Source organism: Triturus cristatus, chromosome 3_1, assembly GCF_964204655.1.
Source record: "Triturus cristatus chromosome 3_1, aTriCri1.1, whole genome shotgun sequence".
NCBI lineage: Eukaryota > Metazoa > Chordata > Amphibia > Caudata > Salamandridae > Triturus > Triturus cristatus.
Genome location: NC_140583.1, coordinates 1,001,058,174 through 1,001,076,111, shown reverse-complemented (window position 1 = coordinate 1,001,076,111; position 17,938 = coordinate 1,001,058,174).

Genomic DNA, 17,938 nt, shown 5'->3' with positions numbered 1-17,938 from the left:
AACACCTGCCTGCAGCGCAGCTCCCTGGTGCATACTGGAGATGCCTGTTGGGCTAGTTGGCCCTCAGAGACCCTCAGTATTGAAGAGGAATTAATTCCCCAACTTACAACTCGCCAGGGGCGCGTTTGCAGAGTGCTGCAAGGAGGGGGCGTGGCCTCCGGCACAATGCCAGTCTTTTATTTATTTTAATTTTTTAAGCAGGGGGGCTGTGTGGTTCCCCTTCTTATTCTAATTTATTGGCCCTGATGACCTGTAAAGATGAATGATGTCTCGTAGACAGGTCACATAGAACAAGTTGTACGTTTATTAGTTAAGTCACAAAGTCCATGTAATGCTCATATAAAGCCCCACCAGGAGCAGCCTCCCTGCTGCTCAGCCCATCTCTTCCAACTGCCATCTCCTCAAGTCCCACACCCTCAACATTCCAAGTGACATCATTCATGGCTGAGCAGCAAGGGACAGAACAGTAATAAGGAAGATGCACCAACAACAACAATAGGTTATAGCATGACCCCATCCCCCAGGGCCTGTCCCCTAATTATATTTTTTTGACCCCAATCCCCAGGGCCGGCCTCTGTTTTTTATTATTTTTAAAAAATATATATTTATAGACACACCTAGGACATGCTGGACAAACCGTACGTACCTATCACCATGACGATTTGCGTGATAATCATTAAAAGGCGACTATGCATACAATGAATCCACGTGGAATGTATTTACACCACTAGTGAAGCTCTGACATGTCTGATGCAAAACCGTGCCTAATCCCGGTAGACACCCTTGTCGTTTATTTATACAAACATAGGTAGCTATTGACGGGCACATTTAATACACATGCACACCAAGCCATTCAAAGGGGATTCGATAAAAATTCGACCAAAACTATGCAAGAAACCCCCCTCACGGTTAATAAAACACACATCCACTGCCGGATGTGTAATACTTTTTATTTTACTCTCTGGAAAGGGGACGAACATCACTTGAGAGTCACAGCGCGCTCCTGGCAGAGCCCAATGCTGTGTTACACCCACCATTGCCTGCCGAGTGCCACACACCTCTGTGTTGTATTCCACCAGCTAGTGCATATGCTATGACACTCTCTAGCCCATGTGCACTGTAACACCACCCCGTGAATATGTCATGCCACACTTGTCTTCGCACGGTTTATATTGCCCCATCTAACGTGCCTTCCTCGATGCCTATGTTATAACGCACAGTGCTATGCCATACATATTACAATCTGGGATCCATATCTTTGTCACAGTGCATATGCAACGTTACACTCCCCAGCACATATTTTATATTACAACTTTAGAGACTAGTTAGGTTACACAACACTGCCCTGTGCATATTCCACTCCAAGGCGCATATCGCATAGCACGCGCTAGTGCCTGTGCTATCTCGCGCTCTCCAATGAATCTGTCATTGCGCACAATGTATTGCATATTATATTTCACGCCCGGTTCATCTTATATCACACTTTTTGGTGCATAGTTTATACCATATACTATATCTAGTTTTCATTTTCAATCGTGCTCTCAGGACTATGTTCTATATAACACTGTGTTCACCTACCCTTTTCACGGGCATTACATTTTGCGATAGGGGGTGGAGGGTCAGGGGGTGTTTCTGCCAAGTGAGCCCGGAGTCACAGTCACAAACGTCCTCTTCTTCCTGAATAAAAGTGAGATTATGCTGCATACTTGTTCATATTTTAAGTAGTTCGCACAGACACACGTTTTAAAAACAATAAAGTTCCTAATACCCGCCTTCTCTGAACAGTTAGCTTGCTGCCCCATCCCCCTCCTGCCTATCCTCTGTTGTGTGAATCCATGGACTAGCCTCCTCCCTCCTGCCATGCATGGTCTGATGTGCTGCCACTGCCCTCAATTTAGTATGATGTACCAGTCCACTCCTCCTGCCCTCCATTGCCCAATTCTATGCCCCATCATTGACCTCCTGCTTAAACTCTGTGCTTAGCTTGCTGCCCCTATTCTCCTTCCCCCTGCCCTCCGATGTCTTTGTGCATGCCCCTGCTCCATCCTTTTTGCCCACCATGTTCCATGGACCTGCCACTCCTATCTACTCTGAGTGTTCTGTTGAGCTGCCACTCCCCTCCCACCTGCCTAGCATTGTCAGATGACTGTAACCTGTCCCTGCCACCTCCACCCTGCCTGTCCACATGCCATGCCCCTATCCTCTTCCTCCTGTCCTACGTGGTCCATTGTACTGACACACCCTTCTGCCCTCCCTGGTCTGTTGTGCTGCAACTGCTCCTCCTGCCTGCCCCGTGCGGTCTGTTGTGAAGCCCCTTCCCCTGAACTTTCTTGTCTGTGCACAGGTCCTGACCCTCCCTTCTATCCTCCATCGTCCTTTGTGCATGCCCCTGCACCCTCCTGCTTGCCCATCATAGCCATTGTGCTGCCACTAACCCTCCCACTTGCCATGCATGGTCTTCTGTGCTGCCATGGCCCCTCCCACCTTCCCTGTGTGGTCAGTTAGCTGCCCCCGACCCCCTCCCACCTTCCCTCCATGGTCTGTGTGTATGCCATCACAGTCTCACTGTTGCTCTTCATGGTGTGTCTTGCTTCTAGTGCCCATCCTGCCTGACCTCCATGGCTATATTGCTGCTCCTGCCCTGCCCCCTTGCCCCCAGCCCTCTGTTTACATGTGCAGACCCCTACTCCCTCCCTCCTGGCTTGCCTGTTCCATTGTAATGCCCCTGATCCGTCCCTCCTGCCCTTTATGGTCTGTTATGCTGCAGCTTTCTCTCCTGTCTGTCCATTATGGTCAGCTAGCTACCATTGCCTCTTGCCCCTCTGTTCTCTGTTGTCCATGTGCATGGTCCTGTCCCCTCCCTCTTGCTTTCTATGGATTGTTGTGCTGCACTCCCGTCCCGTATGCCCTGTGTGGTGTATTGTGCTGCTGCAAACCCTGATGCCTGCCCTGCAGGGTCAGTTTGGTGCACCTCTCCATGTCCCTCCTGTCCTCTGTTATCCAAGTCCATGTCCCTACCCCATTTCCTTCCATGATCCAATGTACCATACTTGCGAACATTTTGAGCTTGGTAAGAGGGAGATTTTGAAAAAAAACTGGGGTATTGATTTTCCCCTTCGAGTTACATTGAAAACGAGGAGATTGTAGACAGGAGACAGATCAAATAAAGCCCATTTGAGCTTAAAAACATTGGACGTTTCCTGGCTGAATCGGGTCTGTTGGCATGTATGGTTGTACTACCATTGCCTCTTCCATCTGCCCACAATGGTCTATTACATTGCCACAGCCTCTATTGCAAGTCCTGTATTGTTGGTTTGTTGCCACTGTCCCCCTTTCCACTGCCCTCCATAGTCTGTTGTGCTGCCACGGCCCTTCCTGCCTGCTCAGTGTGGTTAAATTGTTGCCTTTGCACCCTCCTACCTGCCTTCAATTTTCAGAGTCCGTGCCCCTGGCCTCTGCCTCTCAACAGTATCCTAATGAACAACTAGATTGCTAACATTCTATATTTATTACAAAAGTGTGGAACGCCTGACGTCATCTTGATGTAATCAAAACTGTAATACCTAGAGCATTTCCTTTAGAAATTACATATATGAGAGGGTCTTATTGGCATCAAAATTATGGTTAGTGCTCTAAAAGACTAAAATAAGGACATATTTTCTGAGTTTTCAAATAGCGACAAAGCACTTTTAAATTATTTGTTATCTTTATGTTTTTTTATCCAGTTGACCACTTGATTAAATGTTGCACTTAGGGGAGAGGATGTGGTGTTACTTCCAGAACTGCAGACTTTGCAACTGGGGAACCAGGTTGGAGTTTCTGCTTCAGCTCGACATTCTGTGATTCTGGTCAAATCACTTAGTCTCCCCATGTCTACAACCAAAATTAATTTGTTCTTGTGTGATGTAACCAATGCTCATGTAAAGCACTCCAATACCTGACAAGTCTGCACTATATCACATTGCAAAAACACAAAATAATAAGTGTTTTGCACACTTCTGTCATTGGGCTATATTTGGGCTATATTTTGGCTACATCTGGGTGATTTTGGGCTACATTTGGGCTCTTTTGTCTCCGGTGGCCATCTTGGGAGATTTATTTGTTATGAAGTTTCCTAATTTCCTCATGTACTGCAGTCTCCTTAGTAGGAAATGCTTTCAGTTTTTTACTTTGATTCCATCATGAAGGTATTCAGATATGTCACACATTTGCCATAAATTCTGAAAGTTAGCACTCTAGTTGCTCATTAGATCACTGTAGTAAAACTACTGTTCACCATGGAAGTCTGCTCCTGGTATTAAAAGTGCATGTTTCAGTCTGCATGTCAGAATATTTTAATGAAATAGAAGAGGATTTGAGAAGTCACTCAAAATGTGCCATCATTTTCTTTCTTCAGCATTAATCATAATTTCTATGGCAAAATGAACCCCCTTATTGTGTTCCTTTTTAAATTAAATGTTTTAAGTGTTACCAGTTTATTCCAATCAAGATGGCTTCAGGTGTGCCATACTTTTGTCATAATGAAGACAGTAAGCGCTCTAGTTGTTTTTAAGAACACTCTGGTACATTCTGTCATTGGGCTATACTTGGGCTACGTCTGGGTGATATTTGGGCTACATTTGGGCTCTTTTGTCTCTGGTGGCCATCTTGGGAGACTTATTTGTTATGAAGTTTCCTAATTTCCTCATTTACTGCAGTCTCCTCAGTAGGAAATACTTTCAGTTTTTTACTTTGATTCCATCAAGAAGGCATTCAGATGTGTCACACATTTGCCATAAATTCAGAATGTTAGCACTCTTTTTGCTCATTAGATCACTGTAGTAAAGCTACTGCTCACCAGGGAAAACTGCTGCTGGTATTGAAAGTGCATGTTTCAGTCTGCATGTCAGAATGTTTTAATGAAATAGAAGAGGATTTGAGAAGTCACTTAAAATGTGCCCTAATTTTTCTTTCTGCAGCACTAATCATACTTTTTATGGAAAAATGAACCCCCTCATGTTGTTCCTTTTTAAATTAAATGTTTTAAGAGTTACCACTTTAATCCAAGCAAGATGGCTTCAGGTGTGCCATACGTTTATCATAAGTAGGACTGTTAGCGCTCTAGTTGTTCTTTGGAACACTCTGGGAAGCTGCAGTAGAACACAAAGGAATCAACTGACAGTCTCTGCCCTTGTTGGATGTACATGTTTTACTGAGAATGTCAGACTTCATTCTCACATGACTGAGAAAGATAATGTGAATTTACAGAAAATAAGCTCTCAGTTTAGCTTATAGATCACCTTCCAAACCTCTGTGGGAAAAGCATGAGAAAATATTTTTCTCTCAATCATGATATCCCAGCAGAAGGCTTTTTCACATGGTGAAATCACCTTAGAACATACCACAATTCCTAAAATGAGTATGGTACCATCAACAAATGATTTATAATGTAACTAAAGTCTTAAAACCTTCTATTAACTGCAATGCTTTTTAATGAGGTGCTATCATGTATATTGGTCCCAAGATGGCTGCCAACACTTCTTGGATGAAGTGCTGACAGCCAATCAGATCTCAGGATGAGATGTGTGGTTAGGCTCCGCCCACATATATATATGATTTTACTTTTGATTTTCTCAGGAACTACTGAACAGATTGACACCAGACCTGCAAAAGGCACTTCCCTGAGCTGAGGACTACCTCTCTGCCAAATTTCAAGTAATTCTGTTCAGCCGTTCGGGCTGTACCTTGGACTAAAGGTCCCTATGGAAAATTGCATGGGGAAAACGCGTTTTGGGACCCCCCTTTTTTCTCAGCCCCCGCTTGACGAATCCCCCCGAGACTTTCAGGGTAGGAGCGGAGCGGAGCGCCCCACCTATTTTGAATATTTCGCGAGGATTCGTCAACCGGTGCCAAAGTTATTCCAAATAGAATGTTGCGGATTTCCTATGGAAACACGGTCCTAACTATAACTATCTACTGGCGACCGCCAGTAGATAATATATATATATTACCTACTGGTGGTCGCCAGTAGGTAGTTACAGTTAGGACCTATTTTCCATAGGAAATCCGCAACATTCTATTGCCAATAAGTCTGGCGCCGGTTTGTGAATCCTCGCGAAATTTTCCAAACTTTTGGCCAGCTCTGCTCCGCTCCTACCCTGAAAGTTTTGCGGTGATCCATCAAGCGGGGGCCGAGAAAAAAGGGGGGTCCCAAAACGCGTTTTCCCCATGCAATTTCCCATAGGATCTGTTGTCGCAGCTACAGCCCGAACCGCTGAACGGAATGACACCAAATTTGGCAAAGAGGTAGTCCCCAGTTCAGACTCGTGCCTTTTGCATATATGGTGTGAATCCGTTCAGTAGTTCCTGAGAAAATTAGAGTTAAAAGTACATATATATCTATGGCTTCGGAGGATCCGCGCACCCTACCCGCACCGTAAGCGCACCCTCCCCGAACCAAGCGCGCACCCTCCCGATCACGCGCTGAATGCTAATTGGCTGACGAGTGTCTCTCTACATTTGAAATCAGGAACTGTTGGTGGCCATTTTCTGCCTCGGTAGAAGCGAGGCTGAAGAAGCAAGGGGAAAAAGTGTGTAAAACATACCAAGGGGGCAGAGTGGATATACTCTAACCCTCTAGAGGTGCTTAGGGAGTCCCAGAAGGACCCCCTGTGGCCCCTTTTTAAAATAAAAAAAAATACGGCGAAATGCGCGCACGGTGCGCGCATCCTATCGGGTTGGATGCACGGATCCTCTCGCGGTGGGTTCGCGGATCCAAGGGAAAAAAAATGAAATTGTTGGGAGATAAAGATTAACCTTAAGTGTTTTGTTCTTGAGTGGCTCTAAAAAGAGCCGTTGTGTTCATTCAGAGTTTTTGGTACTTATAAGTAAGTACCTATACAGAGTCTAAAGTTGTTGAGGAAGACTCTGTTTCCTTCATCAGTAAAGTGTACTCCATCTCTCCTATACATCTCTTGCATATGAAAGCGCAGATGGTTATTGTAAATGGACCCCATTCTGTAGTCTCGGAGAAAAGCAGAAACAGATTTATTCACATGTTTCCTAGCTTTCTCAATCTGTGGAAAAAATGATCGGACCAGTTCGATTTCTGCCTTTGGCATATGTTAGAATACACAAAGGCAGTTTTAGGGAAAAGTGAAATCAGTTCTGCAAAGGTGTCCTTCATAAGCATTTCCAGACCTACCCCAGTCAAAGTGCCTAGGTCATTGCCACCACAGTGCACTATAATGAGGCCAGGGTGTTGGATTTGCATGAAGGATTTCACCAATGGCATCAATTGGTGCCACTTTAACCCTCTCTGTCCAATCCATTTAATGTCTACATTTGGCAAACCTAGGTCTTTGTGAATGCCTTTGTTTTCTGCATACCTTTGGCTCCAGAAAATGTAGCTGTGTCCCACAATCCACACTGTAAGCATCTTTTAAGGAGGTCTGGATGCACTCAGATGGTCTCTCTAAATGAAATGGCAGTTTAGAAAGTAAGATGTTTCTAAAATGGTGGCTAAGATGCAAGTTTGAAAAAAGACAAGAAATCATTGGTTGTTTGACAACCTTCTACACTGAAAGGTAGGGTGCATATTTCTGTTTTTTAAATGCATTATTCTTATTGGTTAACAAAAACTGATTGTAAGGAACATTATATATGATAAGCTGGTATGTTGAGAAGTCAAGCACACTTGCTGTCTTGATTAGCAACATTGTGTGTGCTGAACTTCTGACCTGTGTCCTCAGTACAGTGTCCCATGACATTTTTCTATGGTAACAGGCAGAAGGCAGATTGGGGGAAGGGTTGTCTTGTAAATGAGGATACAGGGTCCATCTGTACATGTAGGTTACTTCTTTATTAGTAGCTTGGTTCCAGCATAGGTGGTCAGGATAGTAGGAGAAGATAGATGGTACAAAGACAGCCCCACCAGGAGCAGGCTCCCAACAGCTCAGCCTGAGTTGACCAACTGACACTCTAACCCAGAGAGGCACACAGGCATTCTATGATGTCATGGAACATTCTAGCAGAGCAGTACAGTGGAGAACAGTAGACAAGTCATTTACTACAAATCCTCCTTCCTTAGGGAACAACAGCAGAAGTAAAGATGAAGACAAGTAAGATACATCCAATATATCATTAACAAGAAAGTGCAACAATGACATATCCAAAGGTGTATTACATGAGGTATCAAGAATTTCACTGGCATGAACAACAATGTGTTAAGGTGCAAAAATAAGAGAAACATTAAAATTGCCAATAACACTACTACATGCCCCATCCCCCTCCCTCAGAGAAAACAAAGCACAGTGGTCACCCACCCAACCTCCCCATAAGCGGGTCCACCACAGGGTAGACACCCTGTCAAACAAAGGTGGATGCAGACACTAACCCTTGGGAGAAAACAACATCCCCAATATAGACAGGTACAATAGGGGTTAGATACACTCTAGATAACAAGAAGAGTGCAAGCTCAACAACAAAGATACTCCGGCAAGAAAGCGCACTGTAAAGAAACCCAAGTTCCCCTGGTAGAAGGCATGTCGACACTTAAAAGAGTAATGGAAAATATCTAAACACTAGAGAGAAGCATCTCACTCAAAGTTGTACAAGCGTGAAACCCTTGGCCACGAGTTCAACGCAAGTAGACTTCGACCGGAGCGTAATGTCAACATAAAAGGAAGACCCATGATAACATTAGGAACCAACCAAAGAACCTCCACCAAAATAGGGACCCACACAGGGTACTAACCCTTTGGAAATAAGACAACCTCCCCTAGATAGGGAACACCAAAGAGTACAGACTCTAGAAAACAATATAACCTCCCCTAAATAGGGAACACCACAGAGTACTAACCCTGGGAAAAAAAACACAACCTCCCCTAGGTAGGGTACACACCCCGGAAACAACACATCCTCCACTAGAAATAGAGAACAACGCAGGGTACTAATCCTGAAAAAAAAAATAACACACAAAAAAACTACCACCTCCCCTAAAAAGGGTACACCACAGAGTACTAACCCTGGAAAATTAGAGGCATTGACTACCCCCACAATCTCCCCAAAGAGATAGGTACACTACAAGTTAATCACTTTAAGAAAACTAACACAGCTTCCCCTGAATAGGGTACACCACAAGGTACACAGAATGAGGGGACAAAAATGCCAAGGGAACAAAGGACCTCCCCATGGCAGGGTGCACCAAAAGGTATACATCACCCTAAAAACCGTACCTCACTAAGAAAAGTGGGTACTGACAAATCACCCAACTTCTCCATACCAGGGTACACCATAGGGGTATAGATCACCCTAGATCACCCTAGAAAGCTAAATAGAGCCACCAACCGCCCCCACAACCTACACCTAAGAGGGAAAACAGTACTTAGTAATGAAAACAAAGAAAGATATGCACTCCGGTGAGCGATCTCTCACCCGAGGTCTTCACCAAAGTTCCTGATATGCACTGCAATGAGGGATCTCTCACCCGAGGTCTTCACCCAAGTTCCTGGGCTGTTGGCATTACAGTACAAAGGACTCAGCTGGTGTCCAGATCCAAGTGCAAAAGTTTGAATTGCTTCGAGGAACTGTGTATCGTTGTCTTCATTATCTTGGTCAAGTGGCTAAGTATCCGTTGCCCAGGTCTGCGATTTCTTCAAAAACAAAAAGAAAAAAATATATATATGCCTCTATAGCATAGTAACTTGAACCGCATCGTTTGTTGAATGTTTGCGAGAGATACAAACAATATGAACCAAAATGCAGCGGACCAGAGCCCTTTTTACGAGACTTGAAAGGCTACACGAGAAGTAAGAGTTTACACGGCAACGTAGCAGATTGGCAAAATGGCGGGACGCAGCGTAGGCTACACCGGGAGGCTCTCGGCACGTTAGTGCTGGTAAAAACGTCAGTGAGCGGCATAGGAGCTCTCCGTCCTCCATCGACATCAGAAAGGCCAAGGAACAACTCCTCGCGGCAGGTGAGCTTGACGTGCATTACCCTTCTCACGCACAGTTTTAAATAATAAGCATGACAGATTAGCGCGAGGAGACGGGGCCAAGAGAAACCGCAAATCAAACAAAACAATAACATTTTGCCTCACCACGCATGCGCAACGCCGGTACCCAAATAAAAATTCTCCGGGACTGTTTAGAAGCTGTACAAAAGTATAAACAGCCGGTGCACACTAAACATGTCCCAAATGCGCCATGCCAAACAGAGCCATACACTGCTGTTTCATCACCAACCTCTGCATTTTTCAACCAAGTGTAAAGTCACACAGGGATGCCGATTTTCTCACAGGTTGAATAAAAGTTGCTGACCGCACGATGCTCAGACTGTCCAAGAAGTCTCCCTTCCTTTTTTAAATACATGGCTGCTCTCAGCTAATACACAATAAAATTTGATGGCAAATCACTGAGGGTGCAGACAAGTCACAACACTTCCCGGCATGCTGAGGGATCAAATAAAGCAAGAGGACACCGCAGACTGTTCACTCTTGAAGTCTTACAGGTGACGGCAGACTCCTCAGTAATGTGTAGGCAAACGCCCAGGCTGCAGGCTGTCCAGATGGTAAAGGACACTGGTGGGGCTATCCAGGGCGTTACCTCTCAGTTTCAATTGACGTTTTGAAAGTGCTTAAAGTGTCTGATTCTTTGTCCTTTAGTACCTTGGTTGTCCTTACTCCTTAGCGCACATGTAGGTTCAAAATCGTCGCCAAAATTGTTGTAAATGAGGATGCAGGGTCCATCTGTACATGTAGGTTACTGTTGAAGTTTATGTCATTTGAAAAGGGTTGAAATGTTTAACCAATAGAAATGTGTGTTTGCTTTTGAATTTATGTGGGAAGGAGTGTGATTTGATGTTTACATGTATATGTGTGGAAAAAGAGAGGGAAAATTTGCCATTCTTTGGTTCTGCTGACAGGTGCACAGTGCAGAGATTCTGTATAAGAAAATCTGGTGTGTGACTGATATCTGGTGTGTGACTGATATACTTCTTAATCTACAAAACATCTTGAAAGGTGAGTTATTTAATTGTGAGGGGATGTATGTAGACTATTTTGATTTTAATCAGACTAATGTATTTCTTCTGCTAAAGTGTAGGGAGTACCTTTTTTTTCTCTACAATCTTATTGACAGTATGTGTGCATGTAGAAACCATTCTGTGATAAGCATTTGTGTTTTTCATGTGTATGCAGACAGATAACTGTGCAGTTTTTATATTTTGGTAGAATTAGAAACCAGACATTGTTTATGAATTTGTGAAAGGAGTTATGTTATGTTTCTATACTAAAATGTAGTACTTCTTCTAGATGAAGAAATGTGTTTTGGTATAGTGCAAGGGATAGTGTTGTTTGTCTAGAATCACACTGTGAGTCTGTGTGCATTTGTGAACCACTGTGAGAGAAGCGTTTGGTAACATTGTCTATTTGCTGACAGATAAGTGTTTTAAAACATGTCATGTTGTCAAGTTTTAGTAGCATTAGAAGCCAGTCTTTGCTTATGCGTTGATTAAATGAGTCAGGCATTGACACTAAAGTGCAGTTGTGAAATATGTAGATTGTGTAGAGTTCCCTTACCTCTTCCACTGTAGTGAATGAGTTTTGGTAAACTCCTAGGGATAGTGGTGCTTGTCCAGAATCACACTGTGAGTCTGTGTGCATTTGTAACCACTGTGAGAGAAGCATTTGGTAACATTGTCTATTTGCTGACAGATAAGTGTTTTAAAACATGTCATGTTGTCAAGTTTTAGTAGCATTAGAAGCCAGTCTTTGCTTATGCGTTGATTAAATGAGTCAGGCATTGACACTAAAGTGCAGTTGTGAAATATGTAGATTGTGTAGAGTTCCCTTACCTCTTCCACTGTAGTGAATGAGTTTTGGTAAACTCCTAGGGATAGTGGTGCTTGTCTAGAATCACACTGTGAGTCTGTGTGCATTTGGGAACCACTGTGAGAGAACTGTTTGGTAATATTGTGTATTTGCTGACAGATAAATGTTTTAAAACCTGTCATGTTGTCAAGTTTTAGTAGTATTAGAAGACAGTTATGGCTTATGCTTTCATTAAATGAGTTAGGTATTGACAGTAAAGTGTAGTCGTCAAATATGTAGATTGTGTGCTTTTCCTTTACCACTTTCAGTGTAGTGAATGAGTTTTGGTATATTCCTAGGGATAGTGTTGCTTGTCTAGAATCTCACTCTGAGTCTGTGTGCATTTGTGAACCACTGTGAGAGAAGCGTTTGGTAACATCGTCTATTTGCTGACAGATAAGTGTTTTAAAACATGTCATGTTGTGAAGTTTTAGTAGCATTAGAAGCCAGTCTTTGCTTATGCATTGATTAAATGAGTCAGGCATTGACACTAAAGTGCAGTTGTGAAATATGTAGATTGTGTGCAGTACCTTTACCACTTTCACTGTAGTGAAAAAGTTTTGGCAAACTCCTAGGGATAGTGGTGCTTGTCTAGAATCACACTGTGAGTCTGTGTGCATTTGGGAACCACTGTGAGAGAACTGTTTGGTAACATTGTGTATTTGCTGACAGATAAATGTTTTAAAACCTGTCATGTTGTCAAGTTTTAGTAGTATTAGAAGACAGTTATGGCTTATGCTTTCATTAAATGAGTTAGGTATTGACAGTAAAGTGTAGTCGTCAAATATGTAGATTGTGTGCATTTCCTTTACCACTTTCAGTGTAGTGAAGGAGTTTTGGTATATTCCTAGGGATAGTGTTGCTTGTCTAGAATCTCACTGTGAGTCTGTGTGCATTTGTGAACCACTGTGAGGGAAGCGTTTGGTAACATCGTCTATTTGCTGACAGATAAGTGTTTTAAAACATGTCATGTTGTGAAGTTTTAGTAGCATTAGAAGCCAGGCTTTGCTTATGCATTGATTAAATGAGTCAGGCATTGATACTAAAGTACAGTTGTGAAATATGTAGATTGTGTGCAGTACCTTTACCACTTTCACTGTAATGAATACGTTTTGGTAAACTCCTAGGGATAGTGGTGCTTGTCTAGAATCACACTGTGAGTCTGTGTGCATTTGGGAACCACTGTGAGAGAACTGTTTGGTAACATTGTGTATTTGCTGACAGATAAATGTTTTAAAACCTGTCATGTTGTCAAGTTTTAGTAGCATTAGAAGACAGTTATGGCTTATGCTTTCATTAAATGAGTTAGGTATTGACAGTAAAGTGTAGTTGTGAAATATGTAGATTGTGTGCACTTCCTTTGCCACTTTCAGTGTAGTGAATGAGTTTTGGTATGTTCCTAGGGATAGTGTTGCTTGTCTAGAATCACACTATGAGTCTGTGTGCATTTGTGAACCACTGTGAGAGAAGCGTTTGGTAACATCGTCTATTTGCTGACAGATAACTTTTTTAAAACTTGTCATGTTGTCAAGTTTTAGTAGTATTAGAAGCAAGTCTTTTCTTATGCGTTGATTAAATGAGTCAGGTATTGACACTAAAGTGCAGTCGAGAAATATGTGGATTGTGTGCAGTTCCCTTACCACTTCCACTGTAGTGAATGAGGTTTGGTAAACTCCTAGTGATAGTGTTGCTTGTCTAGAATCACACTGTGAGTTTGTGTGCATTTGAGAACCCCTGTGAGAGAAGCATTTGGTAACATTATGGCAGATAAGTGTTTTTAAACCTGTCATGTTGTCAAGTTTTAGTAGCATTAGAAGGCAGTTTTTGCTTATGCATTGAAAAAATGAATCATGCTTTGACACTAAAGTGCAGTACCATGTAGTATTGTCTTCACTGCACCAGAACTGAAAATTTTAAATTTTTACCCAGGTACTGTCCTAGAAGTAGTCTGATGATATAGTTAGTTTCTAAGTACTTATGTTGTGAACCATTCATTACCAAATACACTGCTTCAAATGTCTATGCAGTATGCATGTAGTTCTCTAACCACCTATACAGTTGTTTTTCACACCTTCAATTCCCTAGTCAGCATGCATACACTTCCAGGAAACACCCTGTCACTGCCTTTGCAGTGTTCTAGTGACCCATTCAGCACCATGTAGTAATCCATTCACTGTGCCAAAACCCAAACACTTATAAATTCACCAAGACACTCTCTTTCCAGTACTCTAATGATTCAGTCACTGCCTAAGTATTCATGCAGTGAGCCAGGCCTTAGCACATGGACTGCTTCAAACCCCTATCTACTATGCATGCAGTCTTCTAACCACCTAGACACTTGTCTTTCACACTTTCAATTCCCTAGTCAGTATCCATACAGACCAGCAAACATCCTGTCACTGCCTTTGCACTCTTCTAGTGACCCATTCAGTACCAAGTACTAATCCATTCCCTGCGCCAAAATCCTACCACTTATAAATTCACCCAAGGACTCTCCTTGTTGTACTCTAATCATTCAGTCAGTACCCAAGTACTCATGCAGTGAGCCAGGCCTTAGCACATGGACTGCTTTAAATGTCTATGCAGTATGGATGCAGTCCTCTAACCACCTATACACTTGTCTTTCACACCTTCAATTCCCCAGTCAATATCCATACACTTCCAGGAAACACCCTGTCACTGACTTTGTACTACACTACTGATCCATTCAGCACTATGTACTAATCCTTTCAGTGCGCCAAAACCCAAACACTTATAAATTCACCCAGGCAGTGTCCTTGCAGTACTCTAATCATTCAGTCAGTACCCAAGTGCTCATTCAGTGACCAGGCCTTAGCATATGGACTGCTTCAAACCCCTATCCACTATGCACGTAGTTCTCTAACCATCTACACACTTGTCTTTCATACCTGCGATTCACCAGTCATTATCCTCACAATTCCAGCAAACATCCTGTCACTCCCTTTGCACTCCTATAGTGACTCATTCAGCACCATGTACTAATCCATTGACTGCATCAAAACCCAACCACAGATAAATTCACCCAGGCACTCTCCTTGCAGTACTCTAATCATTCAGTCAGTATCCAAGTACTTCTTGCAAATACTCTGTCACTCCCCTTGGAGTCCTCTAGTGACCCATTCAGCACCATGGAGTAATCCATTGAGTGTGCCAAAACCCGAACACTTATAAACTCACCCAGGCACTCTCCTTGCAGTACTCTAATCATTTTATCAGTATCCAAATAGTATTGGAGTGAGACAGGCCTTAACATATGGATGGATTGAAACATTTGTCCAGTATGCATGTAGGTCTCTAATCACCTACACACTTGTTTTTCACACCATCAATATCCATGTCAGTATTCATACACTTCTAGGAAACACCCTGTCACTCACTCAGTTTGCTTCCTTATAGTATTGTAATCATTCAGTGAGTTAGCATGTAGTCTTTTAGTGAGGTAGGCTTTAGGGCATGAACTGCTTCAAAGTAGTATGCACTATGTATGTAGTGTTTTAATCATCGTCACACTTGTGGTTCAGGGACATAGTTTCTTAGTCAGTTTTTATATAAAATGTGTTTGTACAGTAATAGAATAGTATAAATTTGCAAGTTATTAATATACTTTTATTTGTGATTCTTTTTTACAGATACTGTTTTTCAACGTTAAAATAGAGAAATTATGCCAGAAAAAAAAAAGAAAAAGAAAAGAGCAGAGACAGGAGGATTATTTGATGAAACATCAACCACAAGTATTGAATGTACAAGATAATGTGGCTAAAAGGAAAAAATCTTCTGGTAAGATCACAAAGCAATTTATTAAAAAGGTTTGTAGGAGCAACCAGAATGTAGAGAATGCTCCAGTTTCACAGATTTTTTTAAGTAAGAAAAAAAATCAAATTAGGAGGAAAAGTAAAAAAGCAAATGTTCAGTCAAAGGAGATAAAGTATGGTAAAAGAAGACAAAATCAGTATAAGGAATTACGCCAACAAATATTTTACAAGAGAGTAGTGAATAATTTGCTGAAAGATGTGAAGAAATATAAATAGAGAGCTTTATTTCATAAAAAGAAGAAGCATATTGAAAGCATTGTGGAGAAGGCTTTTGAAGTAAAAAGGAAACTGTTTATTTTATTGTTAAACAGAATTCGATCACTAGATAAACCAATATATGTAATGAAGGCCAAAAGTAGGAGGAAAAGAATTATTAATAAAAAAAAATGTTGTGATTTTTTTTGGGAGAATGGAAACACAGTTGTAGTTCAGAGCCTTTTTTTAATGAAGAGAGTTATTCACTAAGTGAAAAATTATTGTATGCAGTTGACACCAGTGGTAGAGGTTATGAAGTTAGTGATGGTTGTCCAATGGAGAAAGAGAAAATGGTTGAAAGAAATGCAGAAGAAGTGATAGCTGATGAAGTTTTAGGGAGACGTGCTAAAAACCCTGTGTACACTTGGGATTGCAGTAGTGTTTGCAGTGTACGACAGGAATCTATTGAAAAATTATGTAGTTTTTTACGAACCTATAGTAAAAAAAGTGTAAAACAAAAGATTAAGCTGTTGCAAGGACTAGACCCTTGCAGAGTGAGAAAACATACTGGTTTGTAAGGTCATTCTCTGGCTTGTCTTTCTAGGAAAGTTTGTGAAAGTGTTTTTCACCATTTCAGAATGCTGGCAGTACATCATACTCAAATGCGGAAGTTAGTGAGAAGGTTCTATTATGCAAAAAGTCCAGCACTAAAGTTAAGTGAGTTGAACAGTGCTCTTTTGCGTGGGTCAGTATCAGATGTGAAGCAGGTATGTCAGGATATTGAGTTTTGTTACTTTGGGCCTCAGCAAGAGAGTGAAGAAACTGACACATTAGTAGAACAAAATGTTGAAGACAATGTAGAACCCTTAATTATAGAAAAATTTGAGGATGAAATCACAAAGTTTAAGGTAATTTCAGATGAAAGACCAAATGTTTCTTGTATTTGTTGTCGGCGAAGTCACTATAAAAATCAGACTAGGGGTGTCAATCTGTATTTAAAGAGTGAAATAGAAGATAATGATAAGTGGATGGAATTTGCAACTTATTTGCTGGTAGAGGATTGTTTTGATTTGGGATCTGAGCAGCGTATTTGCAAATATTGTTATAATAAATTAGATGAGAATAAAATGCCTGCTAGAGATGTTCATAATAATCTAGAGTTCGTTGCTATTCCTCCAGAGTTGATAGATTTAAATACGTATGAGTCTATTCTGATACAATGTGTTCACCCATTTCAGGCTATTGTTCGTATGGAGCCCAAAACAAGTAAATTACCTCCATCAGAGTTGCAAAGAGGATTGAAAGGAAGAGTTGTGTATTTACCATTAGATTTAAGGAAAAATGTTGAAACCATTGGTGTAGATCATGCAGAAAATGAGCCACTAGTCATTCTGGTCAATGGTGTTCCTACTAAGAATAGGAAAATATGGCAAGAGTTAGTGGATGTTAGAAAAGTGCAAAAGGCATCATTGTATCTGTTAAAAAATAATGAGTACTATAGAAATGTGTTTGTTGGAGAAGAAGAAATAGATTTAGCAGAAGATAGTGAAACATTAAGTGGACAAATTGAAAAAGTGGACATGTCCAGATGTGAAGAGATCTATGAACATTACAGTGTACATCCACTTCATTCCAAAGAGGTGATGGGGAATACAATTGAGTTGTTTCAAATGAAAAAAGCAACTGGAAGTCCCATGAGTGTATAGGAAGAGAGCTTGGAAGCTCGTTGTTTCCCGCAGTTGTTTCCAACAGGAAAAGGTGGACGATATGATGAACGTCCTGTGCAGATTCCTGCATCTGAATAGCGGACAACAAGATTATATGCAGAAGATCCTAGATTTCGACAATGTATCCCTTATATGTTTCATCTTCTGTTTGAAAGTGACTTGTCTGGACTTTCATATGCAGTAAATCACATTTTAAAAACTGGAATGCATCTTCAAAATGTAACTGCAAAGGATTTTATGGATAAAGTGCATCAGAGAGATGATCATTTAGAATCTCAGTTGATTAATCTGATGACATGTCAGCGTGGGACTAATGAATATTGGTACCGTCG